The sequence below is a fragment of the Micrasema longulum genome, unplaced genomic scaffold, assembly GCF_059751315.1.
Source record: "Micrasema longulum isolate JH-2025_06_02 unplaced genomic scaffold, ASM5975131v1 h1tg001000l, whole genome shotgun sequence".
In the NCBI taxonomy this organism is placed as follows: domain Eukaryota; kingdom Metazoa; phylum Arthropoda; class Insecta; order Trichoptera; family Brachycentridae; genus Micrasema; species Micrasema longulum.
This window is the reverse complement of record NW_028278188.1, coordinates 290,268-313,939: the sequence shown is the minus strand read 5'-3', so window position 1 is coordinate 313,939 and position 23,672 is coordinate 290,268. Positions and strand designations below refer to the sequence as shown.

At 32.2% G+C, this 23,672-nt stretch overlaps 1 protein-coding gene across 7 annotated transcripts in view; it reads left to right on the top strand.

The window, feature by feature from the left end:
• Positions 1-23,672, top strand: part of bsk (mitogen-activated protein kinase dJNK) — a 230,256-nt gene that overhangs the window by 59,544 nt on the left and 147,040 nt on the right. The window contains exon 1 of one of the 7 annotated variants that reach the window (XM_088232613.1): positions 14,111-14,247. The exons of the other annotated variants lie outside the window; for them this stretch is intronic. The gene's annotated coding sequence lies outside the window, so the exon portion shown is untranslated. Of the gene's footprint in view, positions 1-14,110; positions 14,248-23,672 lie in introns of those variants that run through there. 7 annotated transcript variants of the gene reach the window in all.

Sequence of the window (23,672 nt, the reverse complement as noted above, 5' to 3'; positions counted from 1 at the left end):
GGAGTCAGCCCTAGGCATGTTCGGGGATGGAAGGCAGAATGATAATGGAAGAAGACTGCTACAGGTATGTCTGGAATGGAACTTTTTCTTATCAATTAACTTAAATAAAATATAACTTTACTTATGAATTAAAGGTACAAGAAGATATTAAATGTGTTTAAAATAAATATGCAACAAAGTCTATCTTCGTTACAATAAATATACGTATAATGATACTGATTTCTGTTCAAAATTTGTAAAAAGGTTACGTGCACGCAGTAGCGTGCCTAGGGTTTACGAGTAAGGCAAGCCCATATATATATTTTTTTAAATCACATGTGGTGTAATTCTCTGACAGCCTCATAGTATAGTGGCCAGCGCATTGAACTACCATGTAAAAGGTCTCGGGTTCGATTCCCGACATGGTTGATATGAAATATTTATTTAAAAAGGTGTTTTTACACTAGAATGTGTCATAGTCCCTGGACTGGTACTTGAAGCGTAAGACTGATCATCTTACCTTTATGTAGCAAAAATAATCAAGATACACTGCGATTGCAGTACTCTATGCACCATTTGGTGCGGAAAAAGAAATGATGATGAATTCATTTGTGTGAAAACATGATGTGAGCTTTCTTCACTACAGTTGTACAGTCTACAAAGCATCCAAAAGGCATATTATGACGAATAACAATATTTTTTTTTAATATGCATAGGATAATCTTTCTGAGGTCGTTTAAATAAACGAAATCAATAAAACACAATATTATTTTATGTAAAGGAATTCCTCAGATATCAACCATTACCAATAAGTAACATCAATATAATATGGCGTGCGTAGAGTTGAATAATAGTCATCGGAACCCATAGATACATAAATATAAATTATAATTGATAGAAGATATAGAAAAAAGGAAAGTAGATAGGCAAATAAAAAAGAAACGTCGGCCATATCCGAATTCATTTTATATATGACGTTTGCACAAAATGAAGTAAATTATCGTAAATTTTAACCAGTACGGGTCTTTATACAATTAAAATAAAAAAAACCGTTTAAAATTATCAAATTCCGTAAAAAAGAGCATAATAAACAATCGTAAAGTTTGTTCGATACGAAATACGAGAGGCGCTCTCTGCCAACTTTACCCTAAAGAAGCTGGCTTCAGATTCCCATATAAAACTCAACATATACAGACAAACATTTGATGAGTTTACTGTTTGCATCACATGCGAGTTGCACCGTGAAATAAGCCCCATAAGAAGCCCACGTGCGTGAGCAAGATAAGAAGACATAGTGTCGTTCGCGCACACAGATTTCATGCGGTTCGGATCTCGGGATGCAAACAATACCAACGTCGAACAGATCTCTAATTCTCATGCGGCGCGAAATTTAAACAACGAAATGAATTATTTTTAAGCGTTTGGTTCAGATTTGATTATTTTGAAATAAAATTAATAGGCAAGCCCGGCTTATGGGCTTCTATGGAAATACCGCCACTGCGTGCACGTTACAACACGCACAAAATAGAATTACATTTTTTATTAGATTATGACTCTTTAGTGCCATATTTTAGACAAGTTATAACTTGTATTTTGTAATTTTTATGTACCTACTCTTTTACTCAGGACATAAAAATGACTACCAATTTATTTGTTGATTTTTAATTATGATACTTAAAATGGGTCACAATTATTTAATTTTACATTAAACTTGCGGACCCCCTGACGTTGTCCTCGCACTTGTAATTTAATTTCAGTTTTCCACAGACCCCCAAAGTGGTCTAGAGTGTCTAGACAGGTTGGAATATCACGGCACGGAAGCGAGAGGGCAGTATCGCTTGGTACATAGTTGGCTTTTACGTGTATAGTAACATACATTAATACAACTTATAATAACGTTTAATTATAAAATTTATATGATCTACGAGTTACTATTATAAACGTAGGAGTAGAGTTTTAGAATAAAATATTAAACTGATACCAAATACTTAATTATTCACAAAAAAAATCTGTTTGCATGAAATTTATTACTATTATAATTTCAAATATATTTAGTGTGTTCATATTTTTTAAAAATTATAAGTACCTTTTACATTAAACTTATGGCATATGTATAAGTCACTGTACAACTCTGTTCCGGAATATCTAAGGAAACTTTGAATTCCAGATGAACCAGCTGACATACGTCTTACGCTTAGATCAGATACATCTACGTCGAAAGGAAAAGTTATTATACCTCTACGCAAACAGCGCACTAAATTCGGTGAACGCGCATTTGCGGTCGCAGGCCCTATGGCATGGAATGCTCTCCCAGCAGAAGTGCGAAACTGTGAGAGTGATGTGATTTTTCGGAAAAATCTTAAAACTTGTTCGCTAAAGCATTTGAATAAATCCGTAGCATGTGATTACAAAGTAAATTGTTTTACTTAAATTACAAATTCAAAAAGTTTAAATTAAAATTATTTATTTATGTAATCACTGTACAGCGCCTTTGATGTATCATATTACGAAAATAGCGCTATATAAGTTATCCGTAATAATTTGTATCCATAATAAAGTATATAATTTAAAGGCTTAATAAATATTTACAAAATATTATGTAAATCTAAAACCGTAAAATATAGTTAACTTTAAAGTAAGAAAACTAAAAAAATCATAATCCGGTTATGAGGTAATATTATATTTGGTTTTTACAGGATTCTCTTACTACCCATCCACAATTCCTCCTTCATCTCTAACTCACATAGTGTCCATGCATACGGCTTGACTGTGGAATCATCTTCCATCTACCATCAAAGATGTTACTACAGTATCTCTTTTTAAATCACGTCTGAATAAACATCTCCTTTCTCTTCCTTAATCTCTCGTCCTTTCTTCTTTTTTCATTTTTCCCAGTGAGTAATAGTTTTTATTTAAGGTAATTTATAAACAAATAAGTTTATTTCTATTTTTTATATATCTTTAGCTTTTTAATCTTGAATTAAACTTGAATTATAAAAATAAAACTATTATTTTATTGGTTGGTTTGAAGAAATTGCCATTTGGCAATTAGCCCACCAATGTAAAAATAACATCATGTACAAAAATTAAATAAATAAATAAACAAATATTGATAAATTTACAACTAATATACAAAATATGAATAACATGAAATAGAAAAGCAATAAAATAAAGGTTGAGAATAATTTATTTAAAATTACGAACATTACAACAATTAGAAACATAAGCCCTGTAAATGCCTAGACTTCCATATTCCTTTCTCTAAAATGTTCTCCATTCCTGTTTTAATTTGTTTATCTTAATGACTCACTAGCGGGTGAAATCCAGTGTTTTGTCCACAAACATTTGGACAAACTTAAAATATATTAATAAAAACCAACTGCTCTAATAAGGTTAAAAATTGGGAAAATTGTTTTCAGACGTTGCCGAGTATGTGAAATAATTCAATCAGATGTTTCATATCTTAAACTTCACTAAAATCAACAGATAGAAGGATTGAAGAAATATTAATGTTCAAACATAGGCAAAATTGTCAATGTTACACCGTGTGTAAAGTGGACAATCAAACCAGCCAATGACAGGTCATAAACATAAGCATGTAAATGCCTAGACTTCCATATTCCCTTCGCTAAAATGTTCTCCATTCCTGTTGTAATTTGTAAATCATTATTATCCAATGGAAATCAAGTTGTGGTAGAGTGGGGTTCGAACCTCGGGCCTCTGATCCGTGAGTCCGTGACAGTCCGCGACACGGTACGACTACCCGGTTCAGCAGTATGTTGTTGATAGTATCTTTGTTTTATATGACGCTTAAATTCTCAATTTGATAACACGAAATACGGACCTAGACAATGTAGCGAATTAATTTGAAAAGTGTATATGTACATATTATACCGTTTATTTACATATAACGGCGGGAAAATTGCCTAAAGACAATTTCTTCCTTCCTACCCACCTACCCAAACTGTTCGATTTGAGGAAATCACTATTATATGGACATATTGTAGATATAATAGAGTAGAATATTTTTATTATAAAACAAAACTATTTTTTTTTAGAAACGGAAATTAATTTTATATCTAGACTATTGAAAAGGGGAGGGGGTGAATGTGGGAAGAAAGTAGGAAGATAAAGGAAAAGCTCAATTATAAAAAAATTCCAAACGGAAAATGCAGTAGTACGAGTATTTCGGTCGAGCTGTTTTTAAATAAATCACAAAATTATCAGCCGATAAATCGATTAGGAAAGAGAAAGTAATACTTGTCGCAATTTGTATCATCTGAAATAAAACAAACTATTAAATAATTCGCATTTAAAGCGTTGACATGATATGTCCACATAACCTCACTTCTGATTTTTCTACTAATTTTCAACATATTAACTTTTCATTGATCATATAAATAAAATCGCGCTTCACGTAACATAAATGACATCGCTCCAGTCTCCACGTGGAGTTATTTATAGCCATTATTTTTATTTCATGTTAAGTGAATCGTTCTTGTACTCGAGAGAGTAGGTACCTACCATTAAAATTCATAAATATTTTGTGATAATAATTTAGATCCGCAGTTCAGTCAGAGTGGCACCCAGACTCGTAAAACGTGCCATTAAATAGTCCCGTTTGATATGTTCACGTAATTAGCAGACCTACTCGCCTCGCAAATTTCAAAACATATTCAATGAGTCGTATATTTTCAAAGCAAGTCACATCCATCATAAACAACCTCAGGATTTGAAAGAAACGTTTTTCTTATGAAAACTTAAACATATATATATATTGTACAAACAAGATTTTTAATATAGTTATGTTGATTGAATCGAAGTTCACTTCGTTACAAGTTATGAAAAATTATATATCATGTTATAGTTGTATTCCTTTACTAAAACAAATTCAGTAACACTGAGAACTTATTGTTTTAAAATAATGTATTATAAATGGATGTAATTCACATCACAGTTCGTATTTGCGTTCTACTTGTTTTGTCTGTCGAAATGGTCCAGATAAACCCTATTTTTTATGTTTCAAGAAATAACCCTTGCTCTCCGCGTTTCGTCGATTTTTAAAAAAATGTTTAGGTATACGTAATTTTATAGAACATTACCAAGGAGTTTACAATATTTATTACAAGCATATTACAATATTTATTTATAGACGTATTTACACTTTGACGATTATGTACAAAAGCAGAATAAAAATTATGATATAATAATTATCTTAATCGAACAAAAATATCATCATTTTTCAGCTAATCTTATTCATAAATAAATACAAATGTAAATAATAATAATAATATAATAAACTTGTATAAATAAGATGCAAAATTCTTAATTATTCCAAATTTGTTGCAATTGAGCGTAACATTCACCATTTTGCCCATGTTTAAATATCCACATTTCCTCAACCCTTCCATCTGTTGACTTTTGTGAAGTAAAAGAGCTGAAACCTTCGTTGATTCATCCCGCTGAACCAATTCACCTACTAGGCAACGCCTGAAAACAATTTTCCAATTTTTATACGTCTTCGTATAACAATGTTATAATTTTAATAATATTTAGAAATTACTCCCTAGGGGAGGCAATCCAGCCCGTCTACAAACATTTGGACATTCTCAAAACATTGTTTCTTAATTATTATTTTTATATGACTTTTTTGTATTAAATGTATGAACTCTTGAACTATGGACTGTTGTAATTATGTATTAACTTAACATATATTATATTTTTTAATACAATCGTGATCGAAAATAAATCTTGGTTGTTTTAAATTTTATGTATGACTTAAAACTTAAATTAAAGGTAGTTTAATTTAACGAAGCTCTCTGGAACTCGACCAGGGCTTGTGAATTTTTAAATCGCAATTCAATATATTTATTTACAATCACCCATACGGCTTTTACATGGATACCTACATCATCACATACACAAAGTAATATATTTATATGGGTATAAAAATAACAATACAAAATATAATTAACTTGAAAAGAAGGTGATTATAGTGACCCTTAGATAAAACGATACTCTACTATCGATATACTATATTGAATGGATTATTTATTTATTTTATTGTACATACAGGTTTAGGCATTTTTCAAAATGAAACGCAAATATAAGATGCTTTGAATAATAAAACATATATACTACATTGGTTCAATGACTTGCTTGAAACACAGAACATTTCTGCCCTTCCAATATAATAGGCAATATCCAACAAACATTTAATAAAATGTGTTTTTTTTATTCCATCTCATATTGTAATCTTTCTAAACAACGTACTCTGATAAATGCATCTAAACTTATAAAAAAACTTGTTTATACGGTAAAAAAATACAAAATACATATAATCGTAATTTCCTCAAAACTATTAAAATCCTTGTTACTGCTTTCTTGCTTGGAACGACAGATTTAAGTTATTTAAATTATTGAAATGTCTAGGTATTTTTGTGCGGCTAGATGTTAGACGGAATCTGTTTTTTGGTTCTGAACATTTTGTATTAATTGTTTGACTGTTTTTTGTTTGAAATATTTTTCAGTTTACAATAGGATTAGTTTTTGGGCCGTGAAATATTGTTCGGTGTTGGTTTTTATAGTAAAAAACTCAAGTTTTTGATAAAAATCGTTATCCTTTCTGAGATAACCTTATTTTAGAAGTTTGTAACGAATTACTGGCGGGTTATGAAACAGAGAATTGGTATCGCTCGGCGCAGAGGTTCAGTAAGAACAGTAGTGGCCGAAATCTCAGCACTGAAACATGAAAAAACTTGGCAGTCTCTCCGTCTGTCACTCTTGGCCGCCATCCCGTCTGATGGTATTTATCTACCCGCTCCCGTGCCTCCAGTCTTCATTCATCTGTGCCCCGAGCGCCCATTCTTCCGATGAACAAGTATTTGTTTTATTTATTTACGCTTAAAGGGCACTACGTACGTAATCGACATACCTACCCTTTAGGAAAAAAACGAGACAGTAATTAAAGAAAGCATCTGATTGAGACTAAGCGTTTCCTAATACTTAAAATAATTGACATCATCCATACGTTTATAATTTACGTCATAATTGTAGTGCTTTAACACGTAGATTACCCAAAGTGTACTCTAAGCTTAACCGATTTGCATAGTTTCAACCAGCACTGTGCCAGCGGGTATCATGAAAGACATCAGACTCTTCTACGGTGAATTCTATTAAAAATCTACAGATATGGAGGAAAACGAATGTTCAATAAACGTGTACAGTGACAACTCAAATCAGATAACGACAAGTCATAAACCCCGCAAATGTTCGTGACGTTAAGTAATACATTGTCTATGATAAACATAAAAAGTGTGTATTTTGGACTCGGTTGTGTCAGTTGGAGAGGAACTGCACGGACTGTATTAGACCCGATAGTAAAAACATGTCTTAAGAGTTATATCAAGAAGGCCGTTCAGGTCCCCGAGTGAAGAGTTGTTTAAAACTCTACAACTTCTCGATGTAAGGCAATCTTATATAAGAACAGTTTTAATTAAAACTCATAAACACTGGGAAACCCTAGACAGGATACGCCATGCACTCGAAACGCGAAGTTCTTTAACCCTGTATAGGGCAATACTCTGGAGAACTTTGAAAATATTGTTTTAATATATCATTATATTCAATGTTTTTTTTTTCTTTAGCAAGTGGTAGAAACGTATTACCAAATACTGTTAAGAAATCACTTAATGGTGCCCCGAGCACGTCTACAAATGTTTCAAAGATCTTTTATTTTTTACCAGACCAAAGCTGTATAACTTAGTACATTGTATCTAGTAATACGAAAGTAAAACATGTGTTGGGAAAAAAATTGGCGAATGATTGATTGACATGGGAAGATACGAGAAAACTTGTTAACAATAATTATAACTTTATTGCGTCGGGTTTCTGGCACAAGTTGGTATCTACATTTTACTAGTTGTGAAATATTGCACTTTTAAAGTGTAAATCTGATCCCAAATCAACAATTCAAATAAAATTGCAAGATAAATATTATGAAATATATATATATATTTAAATATAAAATAAGGAATATTTTTAACTACGTTTTAAACAAAGATTATTTGATGCCATTTATAAAGACATCTCATTTTTCCATAAATTGTAGTTATCAACTTGTGCCAGAAACCCGATTTGTTTATTTATTTTACAAAAACAAACAGTCAACACTGATAATATGTTTATGTACCCATACTTACATACATTAAAAACTTTTTTACAAATTTGTTTTATAATGAATATGTATTTATAAATGTATTTTGGTAAGTGTTTAAAGCTTTGAAAGTACATTTATATTATATTTTTTTACCGCAATATATCGGTTCCTTAGAACAGGCATTTTCTATACTGGATCCGAGAGATTCGAATAAATTTGTATTCTGCTATATCACACCGCTTGTTTCACTTATCCTTGGTTCATAAGTAATATATTGATAAGTTGTGCGTTTCTTTTTTTAAATCTGTAAACAAATAAATTAAAAAATAAAATATTATATTATCCTCCCCTTCAAAAAAGTTCTCCATTTGTTGAAAAATCTTTCAAAGCATTTTTAAAATGCATTAATTTACACTTTTTATGCAAAAATGTAACGGCCGTCCATAAATATTTAAAATATTTTTAATGGAAACGGAATAATTTAACGTGTTTTGCAAAATGCCCAAATTGTTGAACATTCAATGAATATATTGAATATCTCAAGAATAGCACTAAAGATACGAAGTGTTGATAGTTTGACGGCATTATTAGATTGATTTTATTGCCGGAATCAAACAAGTCAGTGTGCCATAAAATAGCATCGTAAAATCTGCTGATTTTCAGGCTTAATAAAGATGAGCTCGTCTCTATTTCATTTCTAGAATCGACCAAATTACTATCATCCGTAGCATCTTCATAAACATATTCCGTCGCCACTTCAGTAAGACTCGAGGGCGAAAAAGAAAACGCCGAGTTTTCGCGGGTTATCTGTCAGTTAGGCACGCCCGGCCGTGTGGACGTTGACTGCCCGGGGCGGGGTGGCGGCGGCAGGGGGGGGAGACGCTCCGTGCGGGGAGTGCGCACGCGCGCCGCGACGCCGGTAGGCTCGCCGCATTATCACGGATGCGCTTTCCGGACAAAACAATAACTGACGCATTCTTCTGTCATTTAAAATTGCATGTATTTTTAATCGGATAAAATAACTTACCTAAGATGCTACGTTTTATCTGTAATTTTTAGGATTTAAATTCAATCAAATTGTACTGAAATAGATTTTCCGAAATTCACCGTCTTATTATTTTGTTAATTAATTTTAATGTAATTTTTAAATATTCTCCTTATTCCTCTCGCACTACCCTGCGAGTCTCCTCATCCCCCTCCCCCCTTCCCCCCTCCGCGGGCCCGGCCGGCGAGGGGCGAAGCTCGGTCCTCAGTACCGCGCGGCCCCCCGACCGCTCCGCACGTGCCACGCGCTCCTAACGCCGCCCACCACCCTCACCGCAGCAGGAGCTATACTCACCCCACTATATGTTTGTGACCCTTCTCTATAGCACTTATCTTCACCTCATTGTTTAAACTCGTTTACTTTGATTCTACTTTCCACGGCATCGGTCTGTGTTGTCATGTCACTCACAACTTGTGTGTGTTCCTAGTTCCTACCGGTCTCATGCTATTTACACTTCGGTTACATATTCTGTGTAGTGAAGTCATTCTGATTACACGGTTAGTGTATTGCAGTCACCCAGTTACATATTTTGTTTAGTGTCATTTTAGTTACCCATGTGTGCAGTATTATCATTTCTTTCATTGTAGTGTAGTTATTTCTGTTACATATGTGTAATGTGGTCATTTCGGTTACAAAATGTGCAGTTCATACACTCTAGTAACATTATATATAAGTATTGTACTGGGTAAATAATGCACCTATTTGTTTTAGCGTAATCATTTTAATGTCTTTTACTATGTAACGTTGTAATTTCAGTTTTAAATTGTCCAGCATACTTGTTACAGTTTCATATTTCATACTGATCATTGCAATCATTCCGGTTACATATCTCTCACAGTGTAATGTAGTCGTTTCATTTACGGCTTGTCCAGCGTAGTCATTACAGTTTAATATATATTACTGAAATCATTTCAGTTACAATTTGTTTAACGCAGTCATTACAGAAAGTTTTGTATATCTTATCATTTTAGTTACATACCCGTGGTTTTAGTTTAATTTTAAATTTAACTGGAATTATTACTAAGGTATACGTAAAAGATCTCACTTGGCCTTAAATTAATATAAATATCGGTATAGTAAAGTAACGCCGCCACTCAGTAAAAATAACTGTATTTTCACAAGTTTTTAGTTTTCAGCTTTTCAGTAACAGTTTCATTCCTTTTATGCGTTACACCTTCTTTCCTTGCATGAAATGTTTCAACACGTCTATTAATCTGTAAACCTAGGAACCTAATAATCTGTGTTTTTTATCTCTATTTTGTAAAGTTTTGTAGCATCGAAACATCCGAATTTCATTTTACGAAGGTTTTCCGGGTTCCTTTGAATTCTTTTAGGTTACTCAAACTTTTCAAGATGGTAGGTGCCGGCCATTATTTTTGCAAAAGTTTGTTTTATTTCTACACCCCCGTTCAATTCTTATTCAGTCAAAAATTATTAAGACTGTCACTTTAAAAAAAAATCATATACCTTATTGTGTATATTTGTTTTCCTATATTCACGTTTATTTTGCATGCAAAAACATACAAAAAAAATGTACTTCCGATTGTCTTCCTTACTGGCTAAATAATTCTCCGAATTAATTCAGTAGTATACAATTGACTAAAATTTTTAAAAACACTTAACTTTCAGGCCTTATATTAATAGCGCGGTTGAAGTAATATTCGATGTTAAATTAAACGAGTCAGTATTTTTTCTTAAATCTATAAATCAGTCGATATTTCTTTTATCGCGTTTCCTGTCATGTTTTATAACTAAAGTCCTCTCGAGACGAATCAAATGCCCCGAAACTCGGCGGCACTGCTGTAAGCCAACGAAGAACTCCCTCGACTACCTTCCAGGCTCTTCAGGTCCTGGTCATCATATAAAACAATATTATAATCAGAAATATATTAAATTATTATGAAAATAAAACTTTGTTATTAGTGTTACACAATTTTTATTATTTTACAAGAACACTACTGCAGTTTCGGGAGAGCACTCCTCCCACCGACGGGTGATATGAAACATATCGATACGCTAGTCTATGGCGACGTAGCATCGTTATTCTGTTCAGAAATCCAAAATCCTCCTGCAAAACTAAAACGAAAAGCAAACCAAACTTACCATGGATAAAGCAAGTAAATTATAGAAATTTAAAGAATTAATTTCAAATTGATTCCTTTTGACATCCCACCTTACCGCCTTCTCATTTAAAAATAATTCTGTTCATTGTTACTATATTCTATTATTTTTTTAGTGTATTTTTCTAACTTTTTGGCATAAAAAGTAAGTAACCCTTTTTACCTCCCATCTCTCTGGCTATCCCTGCTCAAAAATCACGTCTATCGGTTGCTTCGTTGAGACTTAAAGGACACACAAACAAAACATAATAACGATGGTACGTCGCCATAGACTTACGGATGGATCGTCCATTTAAAATATTAGTATGGATGGTCACTCGAGTTCTTTCGCAAGCCTGAAAGCGAAGTATTTTTTTAAGATTTTACTAAATGGATAAATTTTTAACGAGTATGGATGACAATCGGGAGTACATAATTTTTTTATACTAATTTTTAGCGATTTTTTTAGCGACTTAGGGTAATTTTCTATGGCCGACGATACTTTTTTTATCAGCATATTTAATGCGCTCTAAGTTTTTAGCGCAGTATATCTTTTCGTTGCTTTTCGCTAGTAAGTATGAATTTTTCCTATTTCCGATTTTTCCTCTTCGTGTTACGATATCGATAGTATTATGAAGCTGTTCTTTGTGTTGCGATAATATACATGAAAACTGAAACCAATTTTAAGTTCGGTTTTGCTACCGCGTTCCGCGTGAATTGACCAATTTAATGATACCGAGGATTCTGAAATTAATACACGTTTTTAAAGCGATTGTCGATAAGATTTAAATAAAAATTTTAATGAATATATTGTCATCTTGGATACAACCCGTAACATTCCCCGGAAATTATTCTGATTAAACTTTTGATTAATCAACTAGTTTTAGTAAATATTAGTATGTAGTTCATGTCAGAATTACGGGCCGCGAATCTGACTTGGGAGGATTCACTGAGGTTGGCACCCGATAGAGAGGCCTGGAGGTTTGTTGTAGATACCATATGCTCTATCGAGGTAGCAGACTTGGAATCATGAGGATGTCGTACCGACTTTTTAATTTCTACCCGTTTCGTGACCCATATCTTTGTCAGGACTCTCGCTACATTAACATGTAAACACTAAAAGGCTTTGTCACCTACACCAATTTCACCACTGTATCATAATATTCACGAAAATATTTTATAACATGCACAGTTTAATTAAGTCATTCAACAAATGCTCTCCTTTTCATTATCTTAAACTGTTCGCAACGTTTGTAATCTTGTTATAATATAGCTTTAGCATAAATCTCAATCTGAGTAATTCGTTGTATATTTTGTCATCAATTTAACAAAGCATTATCTTAATACCCTTTGGTTTTTAACGTTTACTGTCCCGAAATTGCAACTGGCTATTTACAAGGTAATATGCTGTATCGAGGGTTGACAATCACATATTTGATGCATGTTTTGGGCTTCACTCATTGCACATCGTCAATATATTATGCTATCGTATTATCTGTAAATTACGCACATCAATCATAGCTGCGGTTCATGATATCAATATAATATTTACTTGAGTTTTAATCATTATTTACTCTCGTCGCATAGTTTTTTTTTTCTTTGAGTTGTTATTTTTTATATTTGATTTATGCAGAAGCCTTATATTACGTTGATATTTATATTGCATTGTTTTTTACTTTAACATAAGTTTTTTTAGCTTATTCAGAAAAAAATATAATTAAATAATATTAAAACGAGTTTTTTTATTTTATATAAATTTATTGTATATATTCATATTTACGTTTTCCATCACGTAAAATAATAAACAATTCCTGTGTACATAAGGGGAGTGTGAAGTTTTTTTTTATTTTTTAAAACATTAATTACCTAGAGTTAATTTTGAAATAACTATTTGAATTTGATTAACATAATTTGACACATTTGCACCGCTATAATATTTTTTTTGTGGAACTATTGATAATGTTAAAAAGCATTTGCATTATTAAATTAATTTAAACCACATTTTACAAGTTATTTAAGTAACAAAAAATATCAGTAGATGTATTAGAACCAATATATTTGCCTCGTATTAGCGTACCTACATTATTTTTCATAAAAAATGAAGAAAAGGAAGTGCTTCGAATATCGATTTTTATAGAATTCAGAAAACTTTTTATTCCGGCTCTATTGTATTTTTGTCTTGGCTCTATAATTGAATCAACGAATGCTAAGTGTATTATTGAAACAATAATATTAAAAAAACCTTTTATTTCAATCAGCATGGGATTTTTTTAAATCTGGATGGACACGACATTTAAATAAATTAAAAATATTATGTATTAAAAATATTTGGCAGACCTTGGTCAATTTACACATTGATGACATTTAATAAAAACACTATTAAAATTTATATTCAATATCTCTATATTATTTTCTTTCTATACATTCCAGTTGAATGATTTCCTTATAAAAATTAATGGCTAAAGGACTACTGTGAATTGAGTGTCAAGTGGAATCTAAGTGTAGGTGCCTTTTAACATATAGGTGCCTTTTAACACTCAACGTGAAATCGATAGTAGTAATTTTATAACAATAATGATTTTAGGGTAATTTTTACATTGAATACATATATAATTCGTTATATTATGAAATGGCGTAATTAACCCCAAACTATAGAAATAGTGAGGTGGATACCGTTTAACATTCATCAATTCAATTATTATTGTTGCCTTTAATTTACCCTCAGTTAAATCATATTCCGACAAGTAGCCAGGGACGATAACCTTTTATACGTTTTGCCGAAATAGAATGTGTGAAGTGCTGTTATTTTCCTTAGAATATTTCGCTTGACGTGATATAATATAGGTTGAACGTAACAATTAATCCATCAGTGCAATAATACTCGTTCCTGCCATCTTGGTTAAAGTGGTCATCTCTTATTATCCTGCGAAGTATACGGCTTCTCGGTGACGTCTTTACTGTTGAAGGTAAGTACCAATAATGAATAATGTTATCTGTTTATCTACGTACGTATGTGACCAAAATACTATGTCCAAAGCGATGGAAAAACGATCAATTAGAATAGTTTTAAAATACAAGTACGCGCGTTTATCCACTTTTAAACTACTACATACCATCGTAATAATGAATACTGAGTAGGAATTCGGATCTATTATTAACTTCGTTTTATTTCATTTTTATATTTTTCCCACGAAACTGATAGTGGTTTAACGAAACTAGTAAATTACATATCTAGAAATAGTATTGGTCGTGACTCTACAGTTGTGTTACGGACTTAAGGTGCGTGGTGCGATACCCGATCCCCACTTCATTCTATTTTTTAGTAATACTAGTTACGACTGCTAACAAATCGCAAAAAAAAAAAAAAAACATTTCCTTGGTGATTGATATTATTTTCAAATTTCATGCTAAAATAGTTTTTAAGCGCGTTTTTTTATAATCGATATATCAGTTATCTACTTCGCTGTGCATTAAGCCGAGTCATTGAACGCGTAATTAAGTAGCCGGTATATTCCGTGTCCGCGGGCACAGTGAAAACACCCGCGATAAATCCTTCACTAGGACAGGGCAGGGAGGGGTAATAGGGAGTCGGCAGTTAGGCAGTTCCCAGGGTGTGTTGAACTGATTGGCTTTTGTTTTGCTTTGTGTTTCTGATTCCTTTTTATCCTCTGGGACTTGCCATCCCTTAACAAGGTGAGGAAAACCCAAGCGTACTTCGGATTTTGAAGCGATCAAAAATACCCCAATTTTACGGTCGCCGCGGCAACTTTAAGGGAAATCTTGTTGTTCAGGAAATCATCGTTCACTGAGTTTGTTGAGTATATTCCAATTTTTATCTGGAATGCAAAACACTTTTAACTCTCGTGACAACGTTTTAATATACTGAATGCATCTCACGTTTCGCTGATTCAGATTGATAATTGCCAATGGGATCAAAATGCATGTTGGATTGTAGTCTCGTAAAAGGTTCATAAGCTTATCAAAAGAGCAATGCATATTTTATTGATTCGCTAATGCAATATCGGTATCCAGTTGTTTTGGTTTTTTAATTTAATATGATTTATAAATTACAATTGAGTTTTGTACCGTATTTAAAAATACGTTTGCTTTGCTTCGAAGATTTGAATGGTAATAATATTATTATCTACGTTATTTATACATTTATGTTTTTTTTTAAATCATTTTAAACATCTTAAAATCTTATTAAAATCATTTTAAAATCTTATTAAAATCATACATTTAGTTTATTTTTAATTTTTTGCAAAGCTTCGAATACTGTATGTTTTTTTTTTCGTCATGAAAATATTTATTATTGTTCAACCTATACACCGCAAGACAAATAAATTTACGAGTTCTCAAAAAAAACTAAAATTGACATATAATGAATTATTCTTGATATTTAATTAGTTTTTTTTATATTGTTTGACATATGTGATGACTACTCGTTATTTCAAGGTTAAAATAAAAAATCTTACTCATGAATTGTACTTAGAAATTGCCATTATATATCAGGTATCAGATTACCCGAACCTTAGAGACCCATAACGGTTCATTTATGGTCGAGTGTTTGTGATGGAATAATAAAAGACATGTTATTTTTTAATTCATATTTAAGAAGTAGGTTCTTATCGCTTTATTTTAAATTAAAGTATTTTACATTTAAACATATTTATAACATTTAAAAATATTTAGTACTTAGTGAATTCACCTTTATTTTTTATAACATGTAAAATTCTATTATTTAGAGAAGCGTAAAGCGAATCTAAAATTTCTGATGTTATTTCTTCTTCCCAAACTTGAATTAAGTTTTTTTTTAATTCCTCAATGTTTTTTGATTTTTTTTTCCCGACTTTTTTTTTTTCATAATCGCCCATAAATTTTCTATCGGGCTCAAATCAGGGCTATTCCCGGGCCACGTCAACGATTTTAAGCCAATTTTCTCCTTGAATTCATTGATCTATAAAAAAACAATAAATTATTTATCATGTGGTCACAAAATGCATTTGAAAATATATATATTTGTACTCACAGTGCGGGCTCTATGGCACGGCGCAGAATCGTCCTGAAAAATTGGGTCCGCGGTATACTGCGTAATGTCCTCGATTGTTGGAATAATATGTTTTTTTAACACTTTTTTGTACTGAATGGCATTCATCGTACCCTGTACAAAATTTAGAGGTCCTAAACCGTATGCTGTCATGCACCCCCAAATCATCACGTAGGGTGAATGTTTAACGGTTCGAGTGACGCACGACGGATGATATCTTTCCCCACGTTTTCGTCGAACTATCTTTCTGCCGTCTGGACCAAAAAGGTTGAATTTTGATTCATCAGAGAAAACAACATTTTGCCAATCCTCCAAGGTCCAATTCTGGTGCTCTTTCGCCCAATCCAGTCTAGCCTTCTTCATTTTGTCCGTGAGTAATGGTTTCTTTGCGGGACTCCGTGCTTGGAAACCATGCTCCAACAGCCGCCTGGACACTGTTTTTACTGAAAATGTTGATGTGCTGGTAGACTGCACCTCTGCGTGTATTTCAGGTGCCGTTAAAAATCGATCGCGCATAACAATTTTTTTTATTAAGCGATCATCTCGGGCAGATGTCACGCGCCCCCGTCCGCTTCCTTTTTTCCGTTCTATGGATCCAGTTTCTTGGATTTTTTTAAATAAAAACCTCACTGCACCTTCTGAATACCCAACTTGACGAGATATTTCACAATTAGATATGTTTTCTTGCGACAATGTGATTATTTTGGATTTTATCGCAATCGACATTTGCTTTGCACTTTCCATGATTGTTGTGTTATGTTCACTCAAACGCAGGTAAAACAAGACTGTTGAGACATTTTAAAATGTAAATATTGTAGAAAGGTGACACATAGTGTCCTTAATTTATTAAACAAAAGAAAGAGGTATCGATAAAGGATTTCTTAGAAAAAGGGTTCAGTAAAGTCAAGGGGCGCGGTAGCAGGTAAACTCGTAATTTTTTTTGTCTTGCGGTGTAAGTCTCCGTTAGTAAAATAAAATTGTAACAAATATTCCAAATATCTGTTTTTATCCACATTTTTTCTTAAACTTGTAATTTTGCACTTCAGAATTTTCATGTGATGTGATTTTCGTGTTTATATATTTCGTACTCCCTCAGTCTACTTAGTTCCAATAAAATACATTTTTTTAGAGATAGAGGTACGATTAAAATAAAATAAATATAAAAAACAGTTGGACAAAAAAAATGGCCTCAAGACCAGATTTGGTATATTTTGGTGATTGTTTTAATCTAGACTTACACCAAAAAAGTCCAGATCTTGTCTCTAGTTTATTTATTTTTTATTATACTCGTTTGAAAAAAAAAGTTTTGTCCACCATCATATTGAAACATGTTAATTACCATAGCTTCAAGTGTTCGCAATGATTATTAATTAACCGTATCGTTTGGAAGGGATTCCCACTTCACATAGCTACATAAAAAATATAGCAAAAATAATATTCTAATCATTGCAAATAACAAAATATCCCACAGCATAAGTGCTTTCTGTAACATCGTGCATCATATAAGTGTGTGGGAGCTCATAAAGAAATTCCTGTACCTACTCATTTCTCTTTCATATATAATGTGAGGGAGGCGCATACTGTTGACCCTGGCGCATGGCGCCTCGGGTACTGAATGTCTCCCCTACTAAACAAGAAATATCCGCTACCCTTCCGACTAAGCATTTCTTGCTGTGGCTGCAAATAAATTCGATTCTTCATAATGTCGTTAGTATTTTTTTGTGGTCAGCAAAAATAATTTTTTAAATTCTCGTAAATTATACTTTGTCAGTTCTTCGTAATTCTGATTAAAATTAAATCGTCATCTAGTGTTCGTGAACTGGAATACTCCAAACAACCTCAACAGAGAAAATGTGACTTTTCAAAAAGGTTTTAAATAAAACGTAAACGTGTATTTTTCGCTTCTCCGAAATGCATGGAAATTCGAAATGATATAACCGAAAAAATAATCTGATAAAACTTTTAATCGGTTTACAGAATTTGTAAAAAAAACTTAATTAATAGTTTTACTGAAATGTCAAATGTTATTTTATGACTAGTTTTATCTATCATCATCATCATCATTATCGTACCCCATCTAGACCCGATGGTGCACAAGGCAATGCTTGGTACGCCAAAATTCAGCTTATTTCGATCAAAAGTTGTTACATGAAGGCAAGGTGTTCAGCCTTCCCTTCAGTCGCCAGTCCAGGAACAATGATTAGATGTTAGAGATTTAATGTTAGAGACGCCCCTTCTTTATTTACATTTAAATCACGAATGAAATGTCACTATCTTAATATTTAAATTGTTTCTTTATCTTTCTTCTTTCCTTCCCATCCCCTCTCCTCTCTTCATAGTATAGTGTTAATTTTTTTAAATATATATTTTTTTATTTTGTTAATCTTTGTTTTTAATTGCTGTATAAAATTCTAAGATTCAATATGTCCATGTATTTATAATTTTCTCAAACTGAACGGTTTGGGGTAGGTAGGAAGAAATTGCCTTAAGGCAATATGCCCGCCGTAATATGTATATAAAGTTTCAAATAAATGAAATATCGCAGCGTAAAACCATATTTCACGTCGACCTTCTCAGAAATCGAATCCGGGACCCCAAACGTGATAACGTAAACCACCACTATACTGCGAGACGAACTTATTTTCCTTTTCAGGATTTTTACCTGAGAGTAGCCATTGAGTGAAAACTCCCCTCCAGAACTGTCTTTTAAACGCAGAACTGTATTATTCATCCGCTCGAGCGCAGACAATCTTTATCTACAAATTAAGATAATGCTAAGTTTCACACGAGAAGTTGTATGTATGAATCAAAGTAATAACCATTTTCATCACTCAATGTTATATTTAGCGAGTTTGCTAAATGTATTCATATAAGTACATCGTTTGTAATGCTTTTCACAAAATACAATTTCAGCTTTATCGGTGTGGGTGTATTTTTTTCTAATCCCACATTATGTAGGTACACTGCAGCATATCTGCTTCAAAGTTTAAGCTAAACGTTAAAACCACGATATACTAAGGTATAATATAAAGTGGGTGGGTAGGTGGTTGATGTTTTCAAACTCACAAACGTTATGGCCCGGAGAAATGTGAAAAGTTGGAACATTTGGCAGACAAGCCAGTTCGAAGTGCACTAATGAAAGTTAGACAAAGTTATTTATATTTTGAATTAATTTTAAATAATTACTCATCTTCTAATGTCCCTCGGGTGATCTTGTGAAAATCAAATCGATATTCTTATGTGATAATAAAATGAACTAAATAATAAATTAAATCGTCGATTGAAATGTTTTCCACAAAATGTTAATAGGCAATCAATCATTTTTGATATGATATTTTTCTTTCTTTCTTCCTCTTCATCTAGGTCTATCGATCTGTTCTGGCAGAAAGCTGCTACTCTCGGGACGTTGAGGTCCAATTGTCTTTCCAGTCTTAAGGCGGTTTTCCACGATGACGAAATAAAATCTTTGGTATTTGATTCTTAGTCCTACAAACACTATATAATGGTCAATAAAGATACAAAACACTCAACTGAGCTCATAATTTAGTTACAGCAATATGTACAACCTTCGTCGTGGCTACGCAACGTAAATCATTTCATATTAAATGGAGTTCTGTCCCGGTGTCTCGGGGACCTGAATATAATATTCTTCTCCCTAATTATGGCAGTTTAATTACGAAATCATTTGAATAATACATCACGAGGTGTAGTCACAGAGTTTCAAAAGCGATAGTACGTTTCGTTCGTTACAAATAGATATTTACATTTTAAAAAACATACTCAATATGTAACAAAAAAAAAATCATTTATGGGAAGATTACGAAATGTAATAGATTTAAAAAGAAGTATTATTATATATAAAACAATAATATGTCCACACATAAATTACTATTCTTCCATTCTTTTTTTATGTAATGAAGGAGAAATTCAAAATATACAAATTCTTCAAAATAAGTCAATTAGAATTATACTCAAAAGAAAGATCTATTCTAATGTAGAAAGAATGCACAAAGAAATTGGCTTGCTCACAGTAAATCAACAAATTAAATATAATGTGGCAATTTTTAAACATAAAATAATTAAGGGGATGAATAAAATAAAAACAACAATAAAATTCAACCAACAATGTTATACATATGAAACAATGGGTAAAAAAAAAAAGGTTTCTAATTAGGAAAAAAACAGAATCTCAAAACTCATTATACAAGGGATTGAAGCTTTACAATGAGTTACCTGAAGAAATAAAGGAAACAGAAAAAATTTAAATATTTAAAATTAATTTGAAAAAATATGTTATTGAGATATTTTAATAAAAAAATTGTAATACTATTAAAAGTTTATATTAGTTCTTAAGATTTTATGAACTAACTTAATAAAGCATAAATAAATAAAAATAAATAAAACTTTTCGTTTGAGTACCCTTAAGTGCGTGCATAAGTGAGCACTAGGTAGATACTTCTAACGTATCGATTTTCGTATTTTTTGTTATTTTTAAAATTTATTTTATATTTTAAATGTAACACGCTGTGCATTCCGTCAAATGTCCACTTTCTTTTATTGACCTTTTCTGATATTAGTTGTAAGTCCGCCTATTATTAGCACCGGTCGTGACTACGAGTGGCATCCTACTTTTATTGTTTGCTTCCGAGGTCTGTCCCGCGGCCCGCCGCTATATAGCACTACACTGGACGCGCATAGTGTATAGCCCCGGATACCAGATACCGGACACCCAACACCCGACACTCGGGGGGGTGGGTGGGAACATAATGTGCCGAAGGATCTCGAGAGGTGATTGTAGCTAGATAGTGAACAAAGAAATCTTGCACACTGCATACATATTGGCGTAAAAACATACAAACCGTCGTGTTTCTAGCACATGGTGAAAAATTGGAAAATCTATCGGGATCGATAGTTGAAATATCGTAAGAATTCTAGTCCGTGATTTATAATGGAATGGATTACATTTTTTATCGATTCCTCGTGAGATTCCAGTATAAAATACATTTTTATTTATGTCAGCCATAAATTAATCGTATTTATATACAAGTCTGAAATTGCCCGTTAACATTGAATGATTGAATAACTTTTATAGCGCCATTCTCAAGGGCGCTTTTAAAAGCGTCAATCACTTTGATAAATAAGTTAAAGTGTTCTATAAACACAATGTGCACGGTTTCAAATGGAATATCTCAAAATAAGTGCTAGAAACGTGTATTGTATTGATGTTTTCTTTTAATATTTCATTTAGTACAAACTGTTATTTGGTTACATTATTTATTACTTTAATTTATATTCTATAAACCATATTTTAACTAAGTAGTTTTGTATTATTTTCTATTAATTTCAATGATTCTATTATTTTGTATATTTGATTATTTTATTCTTTTTTAAAATATATTTATTCTTTATATCACTATTGTATCACATGTCATTTTTATTTATTTTAAGTTGCTACATATATTTTTTTCTCGTTAATTATTATGAATTAACACGGACATAGCCTAAAAATCCATAATAAGGTCGTGAATTTGTAAACAGTAATTTTAAATGAATAAATAAATAAATCAATTGTATACCAAGTATTAAAAAATATATAATGTATAACTTGCCCGACATATTTAATAAAATACATTATTTATTTCATGCGCATTGCATAGACATATTTTTTAAAATTTTAGTACCTATTAGCTTTTTATTATACTTAACATTGCGAAATGTAATCACATTTGGATTCCTTGAATGAATGAATATCTTTGTATTTAAATATTTGATCCGATATCTATTGAAATAGAAAATGGATCCGATCCTTTCCGGTTCTGTATTTGTAAAAATCTCGATTCGAACAGTTGAAGAAAACTCAAGACAGGGTGGTTCGCAGAGGTGAATAACCATTAATTTATCATTGAAAACTCGTTCCGAGTGGATCGTTATTTCTGAATCTATTATTTAGATTCCATTTCGGTGGTTAAAGGCTTAGTCCTGTATTTCCATTATCTGTTTAATCGCAAAACGTCCGTAAGGGAAGAATCTCTACAGTGTTAACTGGTCGTTATAGTTTACCGGGTTTTGGGTTGAATTTGAATCATTCGGGGTGGCATAAAGTGGGCGCCTAAGCGATAAAGAAGGAGCGGGGTATTTTCCAACGGTCCTACGAAATTACCCAAAATATCTCAATTAAAGGATTTTCTGTCCAAATAACTGAATAGAGATTACTCTCGGCTTTATTCTGAAATGTTTTGTCTTTAAAATTCTTTTTGAATTAGTATTAGTAATTAGTGTTAGTAATTAGTGCATTCATTTATTATTACCGTTAATTTATAATTCATTAAAAAAATTATGTTTCTATATTTTTGACATTATTTTATTTAGCAAAGTCAATTTTGATTGTTCAGTTGTATTACTTTGTGAAATATGTATCGAAATATATATTAATCATCAATATAATACCCTTGTTTGCACCCGATGATGCATAAGGCAATGCATTGGTACACTAAATGCAGCGTATATCGATCATCTGTTACATGAATTTAAGGTAATCAACCTCACAGTGCCAGCCCAGGAACATGCAATATTGCAGTGTAAAACCACATTTTAATAAATATTTCATGTCAACCAGGAATCGACCCATCTCCACTCGATTTCCTCATTCAGGATTTTAACCTGAGAAAAGCCATCGAGCCGAAAGAATTTGCCCAGGATTCTGGTTTAATTTCACACGAAGAACGGTATTATTTATCCGCCCGGACACAAACAAAATTTACCCTAGATTTATTTCTAAATTATGGATGACGCGATTACAGTTTTAAATTTACACATGAAAATATCAAATGGTAAGATTTGTTTTTAATATCAACCAAAAATAATAAACTTTTTTTATAGGCGCGTGTATTACTTTGACCTATCTATTTGGGATTTTCTTTTACCTTGTTTTTTTGTCGAATTCCAACATACTCAATTAATTATTACGCTCAACACGTATAACGAAATCTGGTTTGATTTATAGAAAGAAAACATTTTCAATCGCAGAGGCGATGTGCCAAACCGAAATTCTAACATATTTTGTGAATAATTATTAGCTCTGATTTATAGCGGGAAAGTAGTTTTCTCGTGCCGCAGTGCGGGCTTTTCGGTACAGACTTATGCCCCTTACACACGTGTTACTGGATACTGGTTTGGCGACGCCACTCGGTGGCTCTCTATACAAACTTCAAATTATGCTGTACTTGTCTTAAATACGTTATGAGATAAACCGTTTTAACAATTTACATTTATGTTTTTGTGTGCCTGAAAATAACTTTAAGCGATCTAAGTCATGTCATTTTCATTAGTCTTTTATACCTACTT